Source organism: Oryx dammah, unplaced genomic scaffold (assembly GCF_014754425.2).
Source record: "Oryx dammah isolate SB20612 unplaced genomic scaffold, SCBI_Odam_1.1 HiC_scaffold_14, whole genome shotgun sequence".
Classification (NCBI taxonomy): Eukaryota; Metazoa; Chordata; class Mammalia; order Artiodactyla; family Bovidae; genus Oryx; species Oryx dammah.
Genome location: NW_024070198.1, coordinates 11,444,979 through 11,463,256, shown reverse-complemented (window position 1 = coordinate 11,463,256; position 18,278 = coordinate 11,444,979). Strand labels below are relative to the sequence as shown.

The 18,278-nt window shown below is 36.4% G+C and overlaps 2 non-coding genes across 2 annotated transcripts; both read right to left on the bottom strand.

The window, feature by feature from the left end:
* Positions 1-485: 485 nt before the first annotated feature.
* TRNAC-ACA lies at positions 486-557 on the bottom strand. The gene has a single exon. It is a non-coding gene; the product is annotated as a tRNA-Cys (tRNA).
* Positions 558-15,846: 15,289 nt separating this feature from the next.
* On the bottom strand, positions 15,847-15,907 carry LOC120874010. The gene has a single exon (XR_005723582.1). It is a non-coding gene; the product is annotated as a U7 small nuclear RNA (small nuclear RNA).
* Between the last annotated feature and the right edge of the window lie 2,371 nt (positions 15,908-18,278).

The following is an 18,278-nucleotide window of genomic DNA, read 5'->3' as shown; positions in this document are numbered from 1 at the left end:
GCATTTCCAGCTTATATATGGTGCCCTGGCAAGTACAAAACTAAGTGTTATTTTGGCAACAGCATTTAAACACCATATTTTATTTTTTAGCATGTAAGGGAATTCAACTTCAGTGAGATCTGCTGGATTTTGTTTCATGGCAGGGGATTTGAGGAGTAGGCAGAGAAGGTTGGATGGTGATTAGGATTTCAGTTTTAATGGTTTTAAAAAGTAAAATGAAATTTCCATCAGATATTGGGGAGAGCCTAAATTTGTTTACACAGCACAGCTGAAATGTGACTGATATGAAGATCAGAAAGATCATGAAATACTAAACTTTCTGTAGGATTAATTCTGGTATGTATAGAAAAAAGTGAAAGTGAAGTCACTCAGTCATGTTCGACTCTTTTCAACCACAAGGACTATAGCCTACTAGGCTCCTCCATCCATGGGATTTTCCAAGCAAGAGTACTGGAGTGGGTTGCCATTTCCTTCTCCAGGGGATCTTCCCAACCCAGGGATTGAACCTGGATCTCCTGCATTGTAGGCGGACGCTTTACCATCTGAGCCACCCGGGAAGCCTGTGTATAGAAAAAAAGGCAACAGTTAAAAATAGGATCAGGAGCTTCTATAATGGAAGGCAACTTCATTATTATTCTCTGAGTTGTTTATTTATCAATACTTTGCTTTTGTTTCACAGAATAAATTTTTTTTTTACTCCCATCTTTTCTTCCTCTAAATTATGCAGACCAGTAATCCAGGTTATTGGCGTCAATGAGTTTGGTAAATAGAAAAGTCTGAGACAGTTACAACTTCTGCTTGTAAAATAGCCTTGAAAGTCCCTTAGAGAGGGGCTGAGGAAGCTTTGAGCTGATTAGCATCTCCTGAGTAGAAATCTCAAAAGACAAAAACCAGAGAATGGAAAAAGTTTGATTAAGGTGCTTTTAAGTAATATAAAAATGTTGCACTTTACCATCAGTTAGCAGCTAGTTGTTTTTTTTTTTTTTTTGTCCTGGAAGACATCATAATGCAATGAAAGACTTCAACCCATTCTTGCTTAACAAGCACACTTACTGTTTTGCCAGCTCCAACCATAATTCTTGATACACAATTCATGTAACTAACTGTGGCTTTGCAGTTTTTCCCTGTATAAGCCTCCCCCTTTTGTAGTCCAGTGGAACACAATTCAAGTACTTCTTGAATCTGTGTCTTCCAGGCTGCAGTCCTAACAAACCCCAAATAAACACCTCTTTATTCAAATGTTTATACAAATTTGAATTATTTTATTTTATGATTTATTGATTTTTAATTGGAGAATAATTGCTTTACAATATTGTGTTGGTTTTCACCATACAGCAACATAAATCAGCCATAGGTATACACATATCCCCTCCCTGTCGAACCTCCCTCCACCTCCCATCCCATCCTACCCATCTAGGTTGTCACAGAGGTAGATGCAAAACCCGCTAAATTGGAGTGGCCTCTTGAGCCTATATATTGCTTCTCTTTATCCTGCAATTTGTAATCCAAACCTTTTATGATTTTAGACAAAGAAATGGCTTAAACATTCTGAAGAAAATTCTCCCACTTCTCAAGAATAGTGATAATTTCCTATAGAAAAAGCATTCTAATTTAAAATATATTTGTTTTTCATCTTACATAAAAGAGAAAGACACAATGAGCCTCAATCACTTCTCAAATAGGACTGCAATTGTCATTTATAATGAAGAATATTTTTTAACATTTCATATTCATTGAAAGTTCTTATTAACAGATGTTATTGATTTACAGTGTTATTCTAAAAAGAAATTTAGATTTGACTCATGGTCTGTCTTGACATGCATGTAACAAAATACGTCCTTTAAAATTTACTTGATAGAGAAAGAAACAGAAATTTTAAGAACAGAAAAATATAGAATTTTAAACTTAGCTGGAAAGACTTAATGCCACTTTACCTTACTCTAAGTGATCAGAATTGAATTAGTACAACTTCAGGGAAAAAATGCTTTTTTGTATCAATTATAATTAAAATGAGAAACTTTGATCTATTTATCACTGACAGAGATACAGCCCACATCTCTGGGGAACTGATTGCAAAAACTGATGAGAGAGCTTATTGTGGTCTTGAAGCTCTTTCCTTTGAACTTACAGTCCAAAATCAATAGAATTGGTTATAAACCCCAAGGAAAAGTTGAGTCATGAGAAATGAGAGTCAAAAGTCTGCATTCTCTCATTATGTGCTCATTTAGGAGGAAACAAAACTGAACCAAACAAAATAGTAGTGAGAGGAACTGAGTTCTTGATCTGACATGCTTTTTTCTACATGGCGCTGTGCTGATCAGTGATTCTTGATGAGGGAATAGTCTTCTTCACCAAGGAGAATTATGCACTTCACGTTCAGAAGGGACACACTTGGAGTGGAGAAGGATGGCAGGACTTCCACCTGTCCAGCCAGAGAAATGGAATCAATCCTGCTGATTAGTGAGGCGACAGGTGACCTTTAGAGTTTGATGCCACTTTTTGTAATGATAAAATTTAGAATGTGAGTAAGTGAGCAGGTGGCAGAGAGGTGGTGGAGGAAGGAATACTTAGAAGTGAGGAAACTACAAACTGAGACTGCAAGGTGTTAGATGGAGTACTAAATTCACCAAAATGAGAGGAGGTATAGTTGGTTGGCCCTTATTTCTACAGAGAAACCAACATCATTATATCCGCTTAACTGTGTTTTCTTATTTCACTTTTGCCCCAGTATTTCTTGCTGCTAAATTCATGTTACTGGGAACCACACGTTGACATTTCCATTCCTTTGCACAAAACCAATCATGGCTGCTTACTATTTGTAACACTAGGAAAAAAATGTTTCTTATTCTGCATTGTTAGGTCTTCTAAAACACCCATCCTTTCTGCCATATTTAAATCATCTTTCCCCCTTACTCTCTACTCTCTGTTCTCTTATTCTGTACTGACTCTTTTGGAGCACGCAAGACCTTCAGAAACCATTGGCTGTATGAATGAAATGTCAAGATAGGTATTGATAAAAACCTTAATTAAGATGATTCATGAGGGATTTTTTGAAGGAAAACCCTAAAGAGATTAATATGTCACTAACTTAATATGCTAGGAGAAAACTGTGATAGCACAGAATCTGTTGTCTAGTAATTATTTGAGTGTTTTTTCTTTTCAGGTAACAGCCCTGGACAAAAGGCCAACAGATGCTTCTCTACGTCCAACTTTCTTTTCCTTTTTTGCTATCTATCTCTTAAGGGTTCCCAGGTAGACTTTTCATAATAAGATCAAAGACTGGTTTGTTCACTTGCAACCATCTTGTCTCTTCATCCTCATTCCTACATTTTTTATCTTCTCAGTTTAAGCTCACATATTCTGTAGTTCTGCGTATTCTTTCTCTCTGCTCATATACAATATTTGGAATTCTATATTTATTATTCCAGTTAGTCTTGTCACATTGGTTCTTCATCAATAATTCTTGAATAATAAAAAAATTTAGCATTAAAAAAAATTTATTTTTTTTAACTGAAGGATAATTGCTTTACAGAATTCCGTTGTTTTCTGTCAAACATCAACAAGAATCAGCCATAGGTATACATATATCCCCTCCCTCTGGAACCTCCCTCCCATCTCCTTCCCCATCCCACCTTTCTAGATTGTTATAGAGCCCCTGTCCATTTAGCATATTTTTATACCAAATATACCTGATGATTCTTCTCAGTGGGACCAATTATCAGTCATTTTAGGATGATGTTTTTTCTGTTTTTAACTATGAAATGTTTATTTTTCTGATCATAATTTTATCTAGTTCTACATGCTCATTATAGAAAATCAGGAAAATAGCTAAAACTAAAAACGAAACCAAAGTAAATAAAATCGCCACTCATTATCCTTGTACCCAATGATGAACATTGTTTTGTTATATACCTTCCTGGTTTTAAATTTTTTCTGCTTGTTCAGGTAACAGAGTGACTAAGAAATAAATGTGTACTCCCGTCACTTTTTCCCATTTCCACGAATAGAAAAGAGAATTGGTTTCCCTTTTACCTCCTCCCAACCATTGTGAAAGCCGAGAACTTTAAGGCTTAATTCCCTTTATGAGGATTCAGTGGGTCCCTGAAGAGTCTGAGAGAAAGAGTCAGAAGCAAAGAGCCAGGGGAATTTTAATGCTTCCCCCTGAACTAGGGAGCAGTGAAGAAAGATCTCTAGACTGGAAAATAGTTATCAGGTTCCAAATGTGTGTCAATGTGCAGGACCACTGTGAGAAATATCCCCGAAGTTTCCAGAAGCAGAGAGATAAATGAGAGAAAGACAAATGGTAAGGACCGTACTTGATAGGAATAGCCTGTAGCCGAGGAGCCCTGAAAAAATGATAATTATTGTAGATTAATAACTTGATTCCTACATCTATATTCTGTAACTATTAAATCCAATATTATTTTTAAGTTCCTTGAGGTAGAATGAGGCCCTAAGAATGACAGTGAGTGAGGAGGGGATTGAAGGACATGAAATAATTAAAGAAATCTAGAAATGTACCATTTTGTATAGCCTGATGTGGGGTCTAAAATTCTTTCTCTGTGTCTCTCTTTGTCTTTCTATGTCTCCTCTCTTTCCCTGAACACATGGGCACATGCAGTGTCCATGTACATAAAGCAAATTTAAATTCATAATTTACCAATTTTAACTTGCTTAAAAAAAAACCTAATGACCGTTTCCTAGTTTCAAGTATTCCCAAACATGGTATCTTATGGCTGCAGGATTTCCCACTATCTATGCAGCTGTTGCATACTTTATCAGTTCCCTTAATGGTGGTGGAACATGGCTGTTTCTAGATTCCCCTAATCTAAAAGTGCTTTAGCAACTAAACAGCATGGTGCTATTGCTATTTAGTCACTAAGCTGTGTCTGACTCTTTGAGACTCCATGAACTTTAGCCTGCCAGACTCCTCTGTCCATGGGATTTCCTAGGCAAGAATACTGGAGTGGGTTGCCATTTCTTTCTCCAAATTTTCCTGACCCAGGGTTGAACCCACATCTCCTGCTTGGCCGCAGATTCTTTACCATTGAGCCACCTGAGAATAGTTTCCACATAACCTTTGGTGTACAGCTCTCACTGATTCTTCAGAATACATGTATTCCTGAAAGTGGGATTACTGAATTTAAGGGAACATTCTCGTTTAGACTTTTTGATACCTAATTCCAAATCACCCTCCAGAATACTTGTTATAACATATCACACAACAATCTGTGAGTGCCATATTTCCCTTCGTTTGAGAAGGGATTGAGGATTGGAACCAAGTCACTTCTGAAAGAACCACTTCTGGTATACTCTGACAAATTCTAACTAGCTAGTATTGTGCAAAGAGTAATGGATACAATAATGGTGCTGATCTCTTCTGAGTTTTTGAGAAAGTAGAATGTAATGGATTCTGAACACTGCCTAGCAAAATTCATGTTGATTTCTGGGGAAAATAATTTAAAATAGACACATTATTAGAAAGCTCATGACTGCTTGAACATTCATTTGGCTTTACAGATTTACTTGAATAAATTGAGTCACAGCAGCACACAGCCAACTTAATGACATTTTCACCTCCTAATAGAAATCTGTTTAATTAGGTGCTGTGGTACTGACTGTATCTATTTAAAGAATGTCCTTTAATCTTCTTCCTGGATTTGAAAATCCTGATAACTGTTGTTTTAAGACATTCTTGAATCATGCAGGGTGTCAGGCAATGACTCATTAATAAGACTGTCTGTATCTTAGACAAGTCAGACATTGGGACTGATTGGTCCCCAAAAAATAACATCATGAGTAAAAACTGTGTGGGTAATATAAAAGTAAATAATTGGATGACTATGATGATTCATTGATTATCTTTAAAAAGCTATATTAAAATATCAAAATCTCATCTCTCATATGATTGTGGGGAACTTGAAAATGAAACCCTGGTATATGACCCATTAGAAGATGTGGACATATGCCACCTACCAAAATATCTTTAGCTTACTCAGGTCCAGATGGGATCAGTGATAACCACTGAAAGGAAAATCATGATCATGTTTTTCTACTGAAAGACGGAAGTTTTGAGAAAGATGATTCTGGGTACATAATAGAAAAGTTGCTGCCTCCACCTGAAGAATATTTGGCATTTATCCCAGTTTCCAGCTTTTGAAAGGTCTGAGTCTTAGCAAGAATTCAGCTAAGAAAAATTACTGAATGTGACCCACTAAATAGGACAGCTCGTTATCTTATAGGTTGTTCTAGATAATTGTTATGACAATTCTTATGGCAATTTATGGACTCCAAGAGTCCATGGAAAAAATGAGATAATGTTTTCAAGTCTTCCATGAGTTGAAAACTTAAACAGATACATTTTAATCTTAAAAGGTAAGATGAGGGAGATTCTAGGAAGGCAGTAGAGGAAGTATAGTTGAAGTAATTTCCCAATCCCCATAGACAGAACTAGATAGCAAAACTAAAATCCTATGGATAACAAAAATAATATTCTTTCTAACCCCAAAGTACAAGTTTGTGACAAAAAAATCTGCCAACTTTTAGAACTTCCTAGTGTCATAATTTCTGAAGGAGGAAGCATAAATGGAGTAACTAAAAAAATGGAGTGACCTAAAGAATATAGGGAGCTTCAATGGTGGTTCAGTGGTAAAGAATATGCCTGCAATGTAGGAGACGCAAGTTCGATCCCTGGAGAAAGAAATGGCAACCTGCTCCAGTATTCTTGCCTAGGAAACCCCATGGAGAGAGGATCCTGGTGGGCTATGGTCCATGGGGTCACAAGAGTTGGACACAACTTAGCTACTAAACCACCACCACCAGCAAAGAATATAGAATCTCAACCCAGGCACTCACTAAAAGCATGGGAAGCCAACTTCAGAACAACATCTAAAGCTGAGAATGGTTTTGACCACTTCAAAAGTAGAGACATATGAGGGACCCACAGCAAAGTCTAAAGAAATTGAGCAGTTTAGGCCCTGTGAACTTTGACACTGAGCAGGACTCCCTTCCAAGAGAGGGTTCAACAGTGAAGAGAAATTAGTGGGAGTAGTAGAATCAAAATTGAATAGGGTATGGGCAATGGAGACAGAAGACTGAGAAGATCAAGATAAAAATTGAGAGGGAAACAGAGCTGGAACGCTTCAGAGAGCAAGTCACCAAATTCTTGCACACTATGTGAAAACAATAGGGGACACAGGGGACTTGTTAGACTAGAAAAAAAAAAAGTGATCCTTAATTATGCCTTCTGAAAGTCCAAGAAAACTAGATGCAAATAGATTGACCAGCATCTACTGTATTAGGAACAAATCCCACACAAAATTACTATAGAAAAGAATATAGAGAAAAATAACATCCTTATAGATAAGCAAAGCATACCAGATAGGCACCCCATAAGAAAATTTAAACTGTAACTTACTGTTTCAAAACAAAAATATAAATATATGATTTAAAGAGCAATGTAAATAGGAATTAGAAAAACTTAGAAATGGGAAGATAAAACTAAAAGAAGAATTAGAACTAAGGGGGAAATAATTTTAGAAATTAAGACTGGACTAAAAAATACAGTGGAGAAAGATGAATAAACACAGTAAATAATGTCTTAATATAAATAAAAATAAAAAGGAAATGAGGTGAAAAGAATTCAAGAGAAAATAACCAATACTGAAGATAGACAAAGAAAATCCAACACATAAGTCATATGCATTCCTGAAGAAAATGCCAAAGCAAGGGGGAAAATATGAAAAACTATAATTCAAGAAAGCTTTTCTGAATTAAAATGAAATATCTTTAACTATAATTTGAAAGAGTGTAGTATGTACCTATGAATATCAACCTAGAACAATCAACAGAAAGGTACTTTTTAGTGTCAACTCTAAAAATAAAGTATTTGGTTATCTAGACAAAAATAGTAAATAAGAAATAATACTAGGTTATCTTCAAACTATTAGACAGTAGTACCAATGCTGGGAAAAATTGAAGGCAGGAGGAGAAGAGGGCCACAGAGGATGAGATGGTTGGATGGCATCACCAATTCAATGGATGAACTTGGTCAAACTCCAGGAGGTAAGGGACAGGGAAGCCTTGAATGCTGCGGTCCATGGGGTCACAAAGAGTTGGACACAACTTGGCAACTGAACAACAAAAATTTTATACCGGAGAAAATTGGCTTAATATATAGGAAAGGACTTTGTATCCAGCAATGCTGACTTGCAAGTATAGAATAGCACATGTGTTATTGGCATACAAGAAGTAATGTGCTCTTGCCATGCTCCCTGAGGAATTAAATAGCAAACTTCAGAAAATCCACATGTAGAGAGATACGTCAATATGACTGGTGGTGAGCACCAAATATACACTTACTTATAGAATTAATAGTTATAATTCTATAACTAATAGAATTAATTAATTCTAGTCATGTAATTAGTCATGTATGGATGAAGAAGGCAGAGCACTGAAGAACTGATGCCTTCAAATTGTGGTGTTGCAGAAGACTCCTGAGAGTCCCTTGGACAGCAAGGAGATCAAACCAGTCAATCCTAAAGGAAATCAATATTCATTGGGAAGACCAATGCTGAAGCTGAAATGCCAATATTCTGGCCACTGATATGAAGAACTGACTCAGTGGAAAAGACCCTGATGCTGAGAAAAACTGAGGGCAAGAGGAGAAGGGGGCAACAGAGGATTAGATGGTTGGATGACATCACTGACTCAATGGACATGAATCTGAGCAAACTCCAGGAGATAGTAAAGAAAAGGGAAGTCTGGCATGCTGCAGTCCATAGGACTGCAAAGAGTTAAATATGACTTAGTGACTGAACAACAATGAATCGAATTAATAGTGAATGTGAGTAGAAGGGAGAAAATAGTATGTAATGGCTATATGCCCTTGTATGCAAATGTTATGCAAAAAGCCACACACACACACACAATAAGGGAAACGGAAACAACCAAAAACATTTCTTAATTGTTTTCAGTTACCATAATTGGTGGTAATAGAATTGGTATTACATACATAATTAGAAGTAAAGTAAATGGACAATTATGAGACTATTCTTCTATTGTCACCACCGTAGCTGAGAAGCAGAACTCTTGGTAAAAAGTATGGTGTTTTAGATGTGATAAAGGAGAGATTAAGGAAAAAGGTGGTATACTGACTAAGTTAACCCTTATTTACATTTTTAATTTCAGAACACACACTCTTTTATATATATATACACACACACACACACACACATATATATATATATATACATACACATACCTATGACGTTTTTCTCTCTGAGCAAAGAGAGCATATAGCTCTTCCTCCAGTTATAGGCTTGGTTACCTCGCACGCTTATTTCAAACCTTGATATAAACATTACCTTATCAATGAAGCTAATCCTAATCCTAATCCTAACTCTGCAATACTCCCCACAGTCTAGTCTCCCTTATCTTGCTCTACTTTTTATTTTCTCTGTAGCAGATATCCTTTTCTAATATACTATGCAGTTTATAAACTTATTATGTATATTACGTATTGCTTGTCTCCATTGCTAGAACATGAGTTTCTGTAGCACAGAAATATTTCTCTGTAATTCAGTGATGTAAATCAAACATCTAGAACATTTAGAAGGTACTCAAGTGTTGGATATGTTGGGTGAATTGTTGAATTTCATTATGCTACTAATAACTAAAAGTTTGTTTTGTTTGGATGACCTTCACTAATACAGATACTACCCTGGCTCACATAGTAAAGAAAACCATTTTCAAACTCAGTTGAAAGCTGTTGGAGATACTTTCACTGGATTGCAATTTATATGCTTCTGTCTAAATCCAGGGAGAACTAGGCTATGTAGATGCTCATTCAGTGCCATAGGGTATGATTAAAAGAGCTAGTCAAGTGCGTAAAATGAACTCTCACATTTTAGATTATTACTAGCAAAGGCTAAAAGCAAACTTTGTAAAATAAAAACAAGTTACAAGCATACTTCAATTTACTGTTCTTTGCAGATATTGCATTTTTTTTAAACTGAAGGTTTGCAGTCACCCTGCAAAGAACAAGTCTATCACTGCCATTTTTCCAACAGCATTATTTTTTTTGATTAAGGTATTATACATTATTTTTTTAGACATAATGCTATTACATAACTTTTATAGGCACTGGGAAATCAAAAAATTCACGACTTACATTATCGCAATACTCACTTTATTGTAGTAGTCTGGAACGAACCTGCAATTTCTCTAAGTCATGCCTTAAAGAACATAAAAAAATCTTGTAGAACAGTAAGAATAAATATAGGTCTCTACTCTATACTGTTTCTAGGAAATTATTTTTTAAAATTTATCCCTCAAGGACTCTTTTTTGTAAAGCATCAAAATGTACTATTTGAAATCAGCATTATACACTAAAACGCTCTAGTTTTGTAATCTATCTAGACAATAGATTGTTTTGTAAAGCTTGTTCCGAGGAGAAAGATAATGTATGCACTTCAATCAACAGAGGGATTTTAATACAATGTTTAAATCTAGACTTTTAAAAATAAGAATGATATTCTCCATTCCCCATTTTAAAAATTTAGTTTTCTCAGGTACGCATATTGTACATTTTTCAAATGCAATATTTGAAGACATTTGTCATTTGGTGCAGGGGACCCCAACATCAGAGGCTCTGTGTCACCTATCTTTCATCTATCCTTCCAGATATACTCACTACCTTGCCTCACCCCTACCTGTGCTGGCACTCTGGCCATATGGACTATATCAACATATTCATATCCCTCCAGTTTCTGTTTTGTTTCAGCCAATAGGGACCTCTAGCAGGAGATCAGAATGAAGTATGGAAGTGAAGGAGTGAAGTGAGTGCATCTATTTCTCTTGGCTGTCTCTCTGAAAGGTTGTCTTGAATCAGCTGCCTTCAAAGCCACTGTCTGTTGGTCAGTGCTCCTCCCAAGGGTTATAACTCTTCCAAAATAGCCTATGTGAAACTGCATTTTATTGTTTTAATCTGCATGTCTTTGTGTTATTTACCTTGCATTTCTAGCAAACTTGACCATAGTTTCATATACCTGTTCCTTTCTTCATTCTTCTGTAGGGTTATTCAGTTGTAGAGTTTCCCTACAAATTCAGAGTAACAATTCTTTTTTGTCATATACATTGCAAATAACATTTTTTGGTCTTTGACTCACCTTTAGAGTTTATTCGTCATTGATTCTTTGTCATAGATGTGACTTTAATTTTAATACAGTAAAGTTACCAATCTTTTATTCATGGTTTGTTCTTTTTTGTGTGCTTTACTTAAAGGCTTCTTTTCTATCCTTGTGTAAAAGATAGTTTCCTATTTTTTCTTCTTAAATTATTAAAATTTTGTTTTTGACATTTGGGACTTTATTTATTCAAACTCCTCCAAAGTCTACAGAAACAGTAATAAAATAAATAAAACTCACCTCATTGTTTTCCTTAGCATCATTTTGAATTTATCTACTATATTTGAGTTCCTTATTGAATTATATTAATGAAAGATATGAGTGGTACCTTTAGAAAGCCTTAAACTTAATTTCAATCTGCCACTTACCTGTTATGTATATTTCAGTTGCATAATCATTATTAACCTTATATTTATTCATCTATAAAACTGGAGTAATTATAAACTGTCTCACTAGACTGAAAATTAAATTATTGTGATTATATTTACAAACTAGAAAATCATAAACATATTTTAATTAATATTCTTTGTTGATTTTTCTATGAGGATTCCCTGTTAAAAATACTGACTGGCATTAGTTTTCTATTCATTTATTAAACTAATACACACTGATCAGCTAACATTAGCCAATTTCACTCATAAAAATCTCTATTCTCTTCCTCAGAGTAAATTTTAGAGCCAGCTTAGGTGAAAGAAGAAAAGTAACAGTTATCATTCTACTTTGAAATTGCTATAAATGAAAGATTTATTTGTATCTCTGTAACCACCCTTATGGCAAAAAGTGAAGAGGAACTAAAAAGCCTCTTGAAGAAAGTGAAAGAGGAGAGTGAAAAAGGTGGCTTAAAGCTCAAAATTCAGAAAATGAATATCATGGCATCTGGTCCCATCACTTCATGGCAAATAGATGGGGAAACAGTGGAAACAGTGTCAGATTTTATTTTGGGGGGCTCCTAAATAACTGCAGATGGTGATTGCAGCCATGAAATGAAAAGATGCTTACTCCTTGGAAGGAAAGTTATGACCAATCTAGATAGCATATTGAAAAGCAGAGACATTACTTTGCCAATGAAGGTCCATCTAGTCAAGGCTATGGTTTTTCCAGTAGTCATGTGTGGATGTGAGAGTTGGACTGTGAAGAAAGCTGAGTGCTGAAGAATAGATGCTTTTGGACTGTGATGTTGGAGAAGACTCTTGAGAGTCCCTTGGACTGCAAGGAGATCCAACCAGTCCATTCTAAAGGAGATCAGTCCTGGGTGTTCTTTGGAAGGGATGATACTAAAGCTGAAACTCCAGTACTTTGGCCACCTGATGGGAAGAGTTGATTTACTGGAAAAGATTCTGATGCTGGGAGGGATTAGGGGCAGGAGGAAAAGGGATGACAGAGAATGAGATGGCTGGATGGCATCACTGGCTCGATGGACGTGAGTTTGAGTGAACTCCGGGAGTTGGTGATGGACAGGGAGGCCTGGCATGCTGTGATTCATGAGGTCGCAAAGAGTTGGACATGACTGAGCGACTGAACTGAACTGAACTGAAGATTCAACATCACCAGATGGCCAACATCGAAATCAAATTGATTATATTCTTTGCTGCCAAAGATAGAGAAGCTCTATACAGCCAGCAAAAACAAGACTGGGAGCTGACTGTGGCTCAGATCATGAACTCCTTATTGCCAAATTCAGACTTAAATTGAAGAAAGTAGGGAAAACCACTAGACCATTCAGGTATGACCTAAATCATATTCCTTATAATTATACAGTGGAAGTATAGAGAAATAGATTTAAGGGACTATATCTGATAGACAGAGTGCCTGAAGAACTATGGATGGAGGTTTGTGACATTGTACAGGAGACAGGGATCAAGATCACCCCCATGGAAAAGAAATGCAAAAAAGCAAAATGGCTGTCGATGAAGCCTTACAAATAGCTACGCAAACAAGAGAAGTGAAAAGCAAAGGAGGAAAGGAAAGATATACCCATTTGAATGCAGAGTTCCAAAGAATAGCCAGGTGACATAAGAAAGACTTCCTCAGTGATCAGTGCAAAGAAATAGAGGAAAACGATAAAATGGGAAAGACCAGAGATCTCTTCAAGAAAATTAGAGATACCAAGGGAATATTTCATGCAACGATGGGCTCAATAAAGCCCATCTTTATTGGTATGGACGTAACAGAAGCAGAAGATTTTAAGAAGAGTTGGCAAGAACACACAGAAGAACAGTACAAAAAAGATCTTCACAACCCAGATAATCACGATGGTATGATCACTCACCTAGAGCCAGACATCCTGGAATGTGACATCAAGTGGGCCTTGGGAGGCATCACTACAAACAAAGCTAGTGGAAGTGATGGAATTCCAGTGGAGCTATTTCAAATCCTGGAAGATGATGTTGTGAAAGTGCTGCACTCAATATGCCAGCAAATTTGGAAAACTCAGCAGTGGTCACAGGACTGGAAAAGGTCAGTTTTCATTCCAATCCCAAAGAAAGGCAATGCCAAAGAATGCTCAAACTACTGCACAATTGCACTCATCTCGCGCACTAGTAAAGTAACGGTCAAAATTCTCCAAGCCAGGCTTCAGGAACATGTGAACTGTGAACTTCCAGATGTCCAAGCTGGTTTTAGAAAAAGCAGAGGAATCAGAGATCAAATTGCCAACAGCCATTGGATTATCAAAAAAAACAAGAGTTCCAGAAATCATCTATTTTTGCTTTACTGACTTGCCAAAGCGTTTGATTGTGTGGATCACAATAAACTGTGGAAAATTCTGAAAGAGATGGGAATACCAGACCACCTGACCTGCCTCTTGAGAAATCTGTATGCAGGTCAGGAAGCAACAGTTAGAACTGGACATGGAACAACAAACTGGTTCCAAATAGGAAAAGGAGTACGTCAAGGCTGTATATTGTCACCCTGCTTATTTAACTTCTATGCAGAGTACATCATGAGAAATGCTGGACTGGATGAACACAAGCTGGAATCAAGATTGCCAGGAGAAATATCAATAACCTTAGATGCAGATGACACCCTTATGGGAGAATGTGAAAAAGAATTAAAGAGCCTCTTGATGAAAGTGAAAGAGGAGAGTGAAAAAGATGGCTTAAATCTCAACATTCAGAAAACGAAGATCTTGGCATCTTGTCCCATCACTTCATGGCAAATAGATGGGAAACAGTAAAAACAGGGGCTGGCTTTATTTTTCTGGGCTCCAAAATCACTGCAGATGGTGACTGCAGCATGAAATGAAAAGACATTTGCTCCTTGTAAGAAAAGTTATGACAAACTTAGACAGCATGTTAAAAAGCAGAGACATTACTTTTCCAACAAAGGTCCATCTAGTCAAGGCTATGGTTTTTCCAGTGGTCATGTATGGATGTGAGAGTTGGACTATAAAGAAGGCTTAGTGCCAAAGAATTGATGCTTTTGAACTGTGGTGTTGGAGAAGATTCTTGAGAGTCCCTTGGACTGCAAGGAGATCAAACCAGTCCATCCTAATGGAGATCAGTCCTGGTGTTCATTTGAAGGACTGATGTTGAAGCTGAAACTCCAATACTTTGGCCACCTGATGGGAAGAGCTGACTTATTTGAAAAGACCCTGATGCTGGGAAAGATTGAGGGCAGGAGGAGAAGGGGATGACAGAGGATGAGATGGTTGGATGGCATCACCGACTCAATGGAGATGAGTTGAGTAGACTCTGGGAGTTGCTGATGGACAGGGAGGCCTGGAACACTGTGGTCCTTGGGGTCGCAATGAGTTGGATGCAACTGAGCAACTGAACTGAACTGATCTGAATTTATTATCCACATGTTTTTAATCATTTTTAGTTTTTATCTAGATGCCTGTTTAATCAACTACATGACTTTTTCCATTATCTAGCTTGCAACCAATCACCATGTAAGACTTGTGGGCATAGCCAGTGCTCTGCTGCTTTGAAAACTATGAGGTCACATTGGTGAACTCTGGTGAGTAAGATGCTGGAAATATCAGGATTTTCAGCAACATCAGCCAGCCATTTTGACTACCATGTCAATTGATTCAGATTAACTGAGAAGCAATTTTATGAACTTTGTGGGGAGTATGTGTTGCTATAACTGAAAACCTCAGCTCCCAAGTGGCTTACTTTGGTCATTCAACCTTCATGAGAAAGCATAGGAATCATTGTGTTCACACTGTTACCATGGTGACCAATTCTGCTAAATAGAAATCCTGGAAAATGCCCATCATAAGGTTGTATGTTGTTTAAAAAGCATGAGTAGTAAAACGTATGTTTATATCATAGATTTGGTCTCACTGGGGTTGAGTTATGTTCCTAATGTGTGGCCAGATGTTTTGTATCACTCTCCTCTTTTCAAAAAGTAAAAAGTTTGCTATATAGGCATTCTTGTTTATGAATATCAGCATATTTGTCTCCACAGATTATTTTGAGCAGGGGTGGTTTCTGGTGGGTCTTCCCAGGTGGCTCAGTGGTAAAGAATCCACCTGCTAATCCAGGAGACCAGAAGACACTGGTTTGATCCCTGGGTCAGGAAGATCCCCTAGAGGAGGAAATGGCAACCCGCTCCAGTATTCTTCCCTGGAAATAACCCATGGACAGAAGAGCCTGGTGGGCTACAGCCCATGGGGTTGCAAAAGAGTCAGACCCAGTGAGCATGCATGCTAACTAATGGTTTCTGGTGAGGCCCAGAAAACCTGCTAGACAAATTCTAAAAGAGATATAACACTTCCACAGAGTATTTTAAATTAGTTTCATATTGTATTTTGTGTTGAGGGAAAAAAAAAAATTCTCTGAAACATACCAACCAAATCTTTGAAAAATGATTACATATATAAAATCTATCATCTTAAAACATTTCTTTTATTTTTATTGAGATATAATTGACATATAAAATTGTGTGAATATAAGATGTATGATATATTGATTTGATACCTTTATATACTACGATATGAATACCACCATAGCATTAACTAATATCTTTCTCATGTTGCATAGTTATTTCTTTTTTGTTGAGAAAACATTTAAGATCTAAAACCATTGAGGTGTATAATACAATATTGTTAACTATAATCACTAGATTAGAGAGATCTCCAGAACTTACTGATCTTCTAACTGGAAGTTTGTACCTTTTAATGAACATCTCCCCAAGCTGAGTAATCCACAGCCCCTAATAACCACTATTCTACTCTCTGCTTCTAAAAGTTTAGCTTTTAGGTTACACATATACATGCGATTATAGAGTATTTATTGTTCTCTCTGATTTATCTCACTTAGCATAATGCTTTCAAAATCTGTGTTATCAGAAATAGAATTTCTTTCTCATGGCTGAATAATATTTCATTTTATGGGAAGATAGATATAGACACAGAAGCTATACATAGGTGTATACAGAGATATATCTTCCTTATTCATCCAATGGATTTATGGAGATTTAGGTTGTTTCTATGTCTTGGTTATTGTGAATAATGCTGCTGTGAGGCTGCAGATATCTTTTCAATATCCTGATTTCATTTCCTTTGGATATATACTCAGAAGTGGGATTGCCAGTCAAAAGGCATTAATAGTTCCATTTTAAGTATTTTAAAGAACTTTCATTCTTTTCTCCATAGTAGCTGAACCAATTTATATTTATATATAAATAGTGCACAATTCTCCACATCCTCACTTGTTAAATCTTGTCTTCTTGATGATAGTCAGTCTAATGGGTGTTAGGTGATATCTTATTGTGGTTTTGATTTGCATTTATCTGATGATTAGTGATACTGAGAATTATCTATGTACCTGTTATCCACTTGTATGTATTCTTTAGAAAAATTTCTATTCATTCTTATGTCCATTTTGATTATTATTATTGAATTGTATGAGTTCTTCATATATTTTGGATATTAATCCTTTATCCAATATATGGTTTACAGATATTTTCTTCTATCCAAAGGTTACCTTTTCATTGGTTGGTTGTTTCTTTTGCTGTGCAGAAGATTTATAGTTTGATGGTCTCCCATTTGTTTATTTTTTATTTTGTTACTGTGCTTTTGGTATCATATCCAAAAAAATCAGTGAGAACAGCAACATGAAGGTTTTTCCCTATGCTTTCTTCTAGGGTTTTTACAATTTCAGATATTTTGTTGAAGTCTCTAATCAATTTTGAACTAATTTTTGTGACTAATGTAATATAGGAGTCCAATTTCACTTTTCTGCATCCAGTTTTTTTAACACCACTTATTGAAGAGACTAATCTTTCCCAAATGAGTATTCTTGGCTCTGTTGTTAACTATTAGTTGATCATATACATAGGCTTATTTTTTATCTCTATTTTGTTCCATTTTTGTACAGTTCTATTTTTATGCCAAGTTAGTATACTGTTTTAATTGCTATAGCTTTTTACTACAGTTTGAAATCAGAAAGTTTAATGCTTCCAGCTTTGTTCTTCTGTCTCAAGATTAATTTGGCTGTTTGGGATCTTCTGTTTAGCTCAGTTCAGTCCAGTCGCTCAGTCGTGTCTGACTCTTCAAGACTCCATGGACTGCAGGACGCCAGGCCTCCCTGTCCAAAACCAACTCCCAGAGTTTACCCAAACTCATGTCCATTGAGTTGGTGATGCCATGCAAACATCTCATCCTCTGTCGTCCCCTTCTTCTCCTGACTTCAATCTTTCCCAGCATCAGTGTCTTCAAATGAGTCAACTCTTTGCATCAGGTGGCCAAAGTATTAGTGAGAGGGTAACAGGCAGGAAGGCCAGGGGTCTCCAAATGGAGGAAATAGCCTGTAAGTGTCAGACATTTTTATCTCTCTTAAGTGGCAGGAGGAAACAAACTAGTGATATTTTCTTCTTCTGTATACAAATTTAAAAGGAGGTTTCTCTTAAAATACTGTGTTGCCATAACGACACCTGGTTTCACTTGAAGTTAATTATTCTCAAACCTTGAGTTAACCAATACATTTTTCTTATGGAAATGTTTGTCTTAAGCTATGTTAATGTACTATGCATTTACCCCAAACTCTGTCTTCAAGTCGGTTCCACCTAATGGCTCAGAACCTACTTGACAAACCAGTATGTTATACTCAGATATTGTTCCCCTAATCTATGTAAATGAAACTA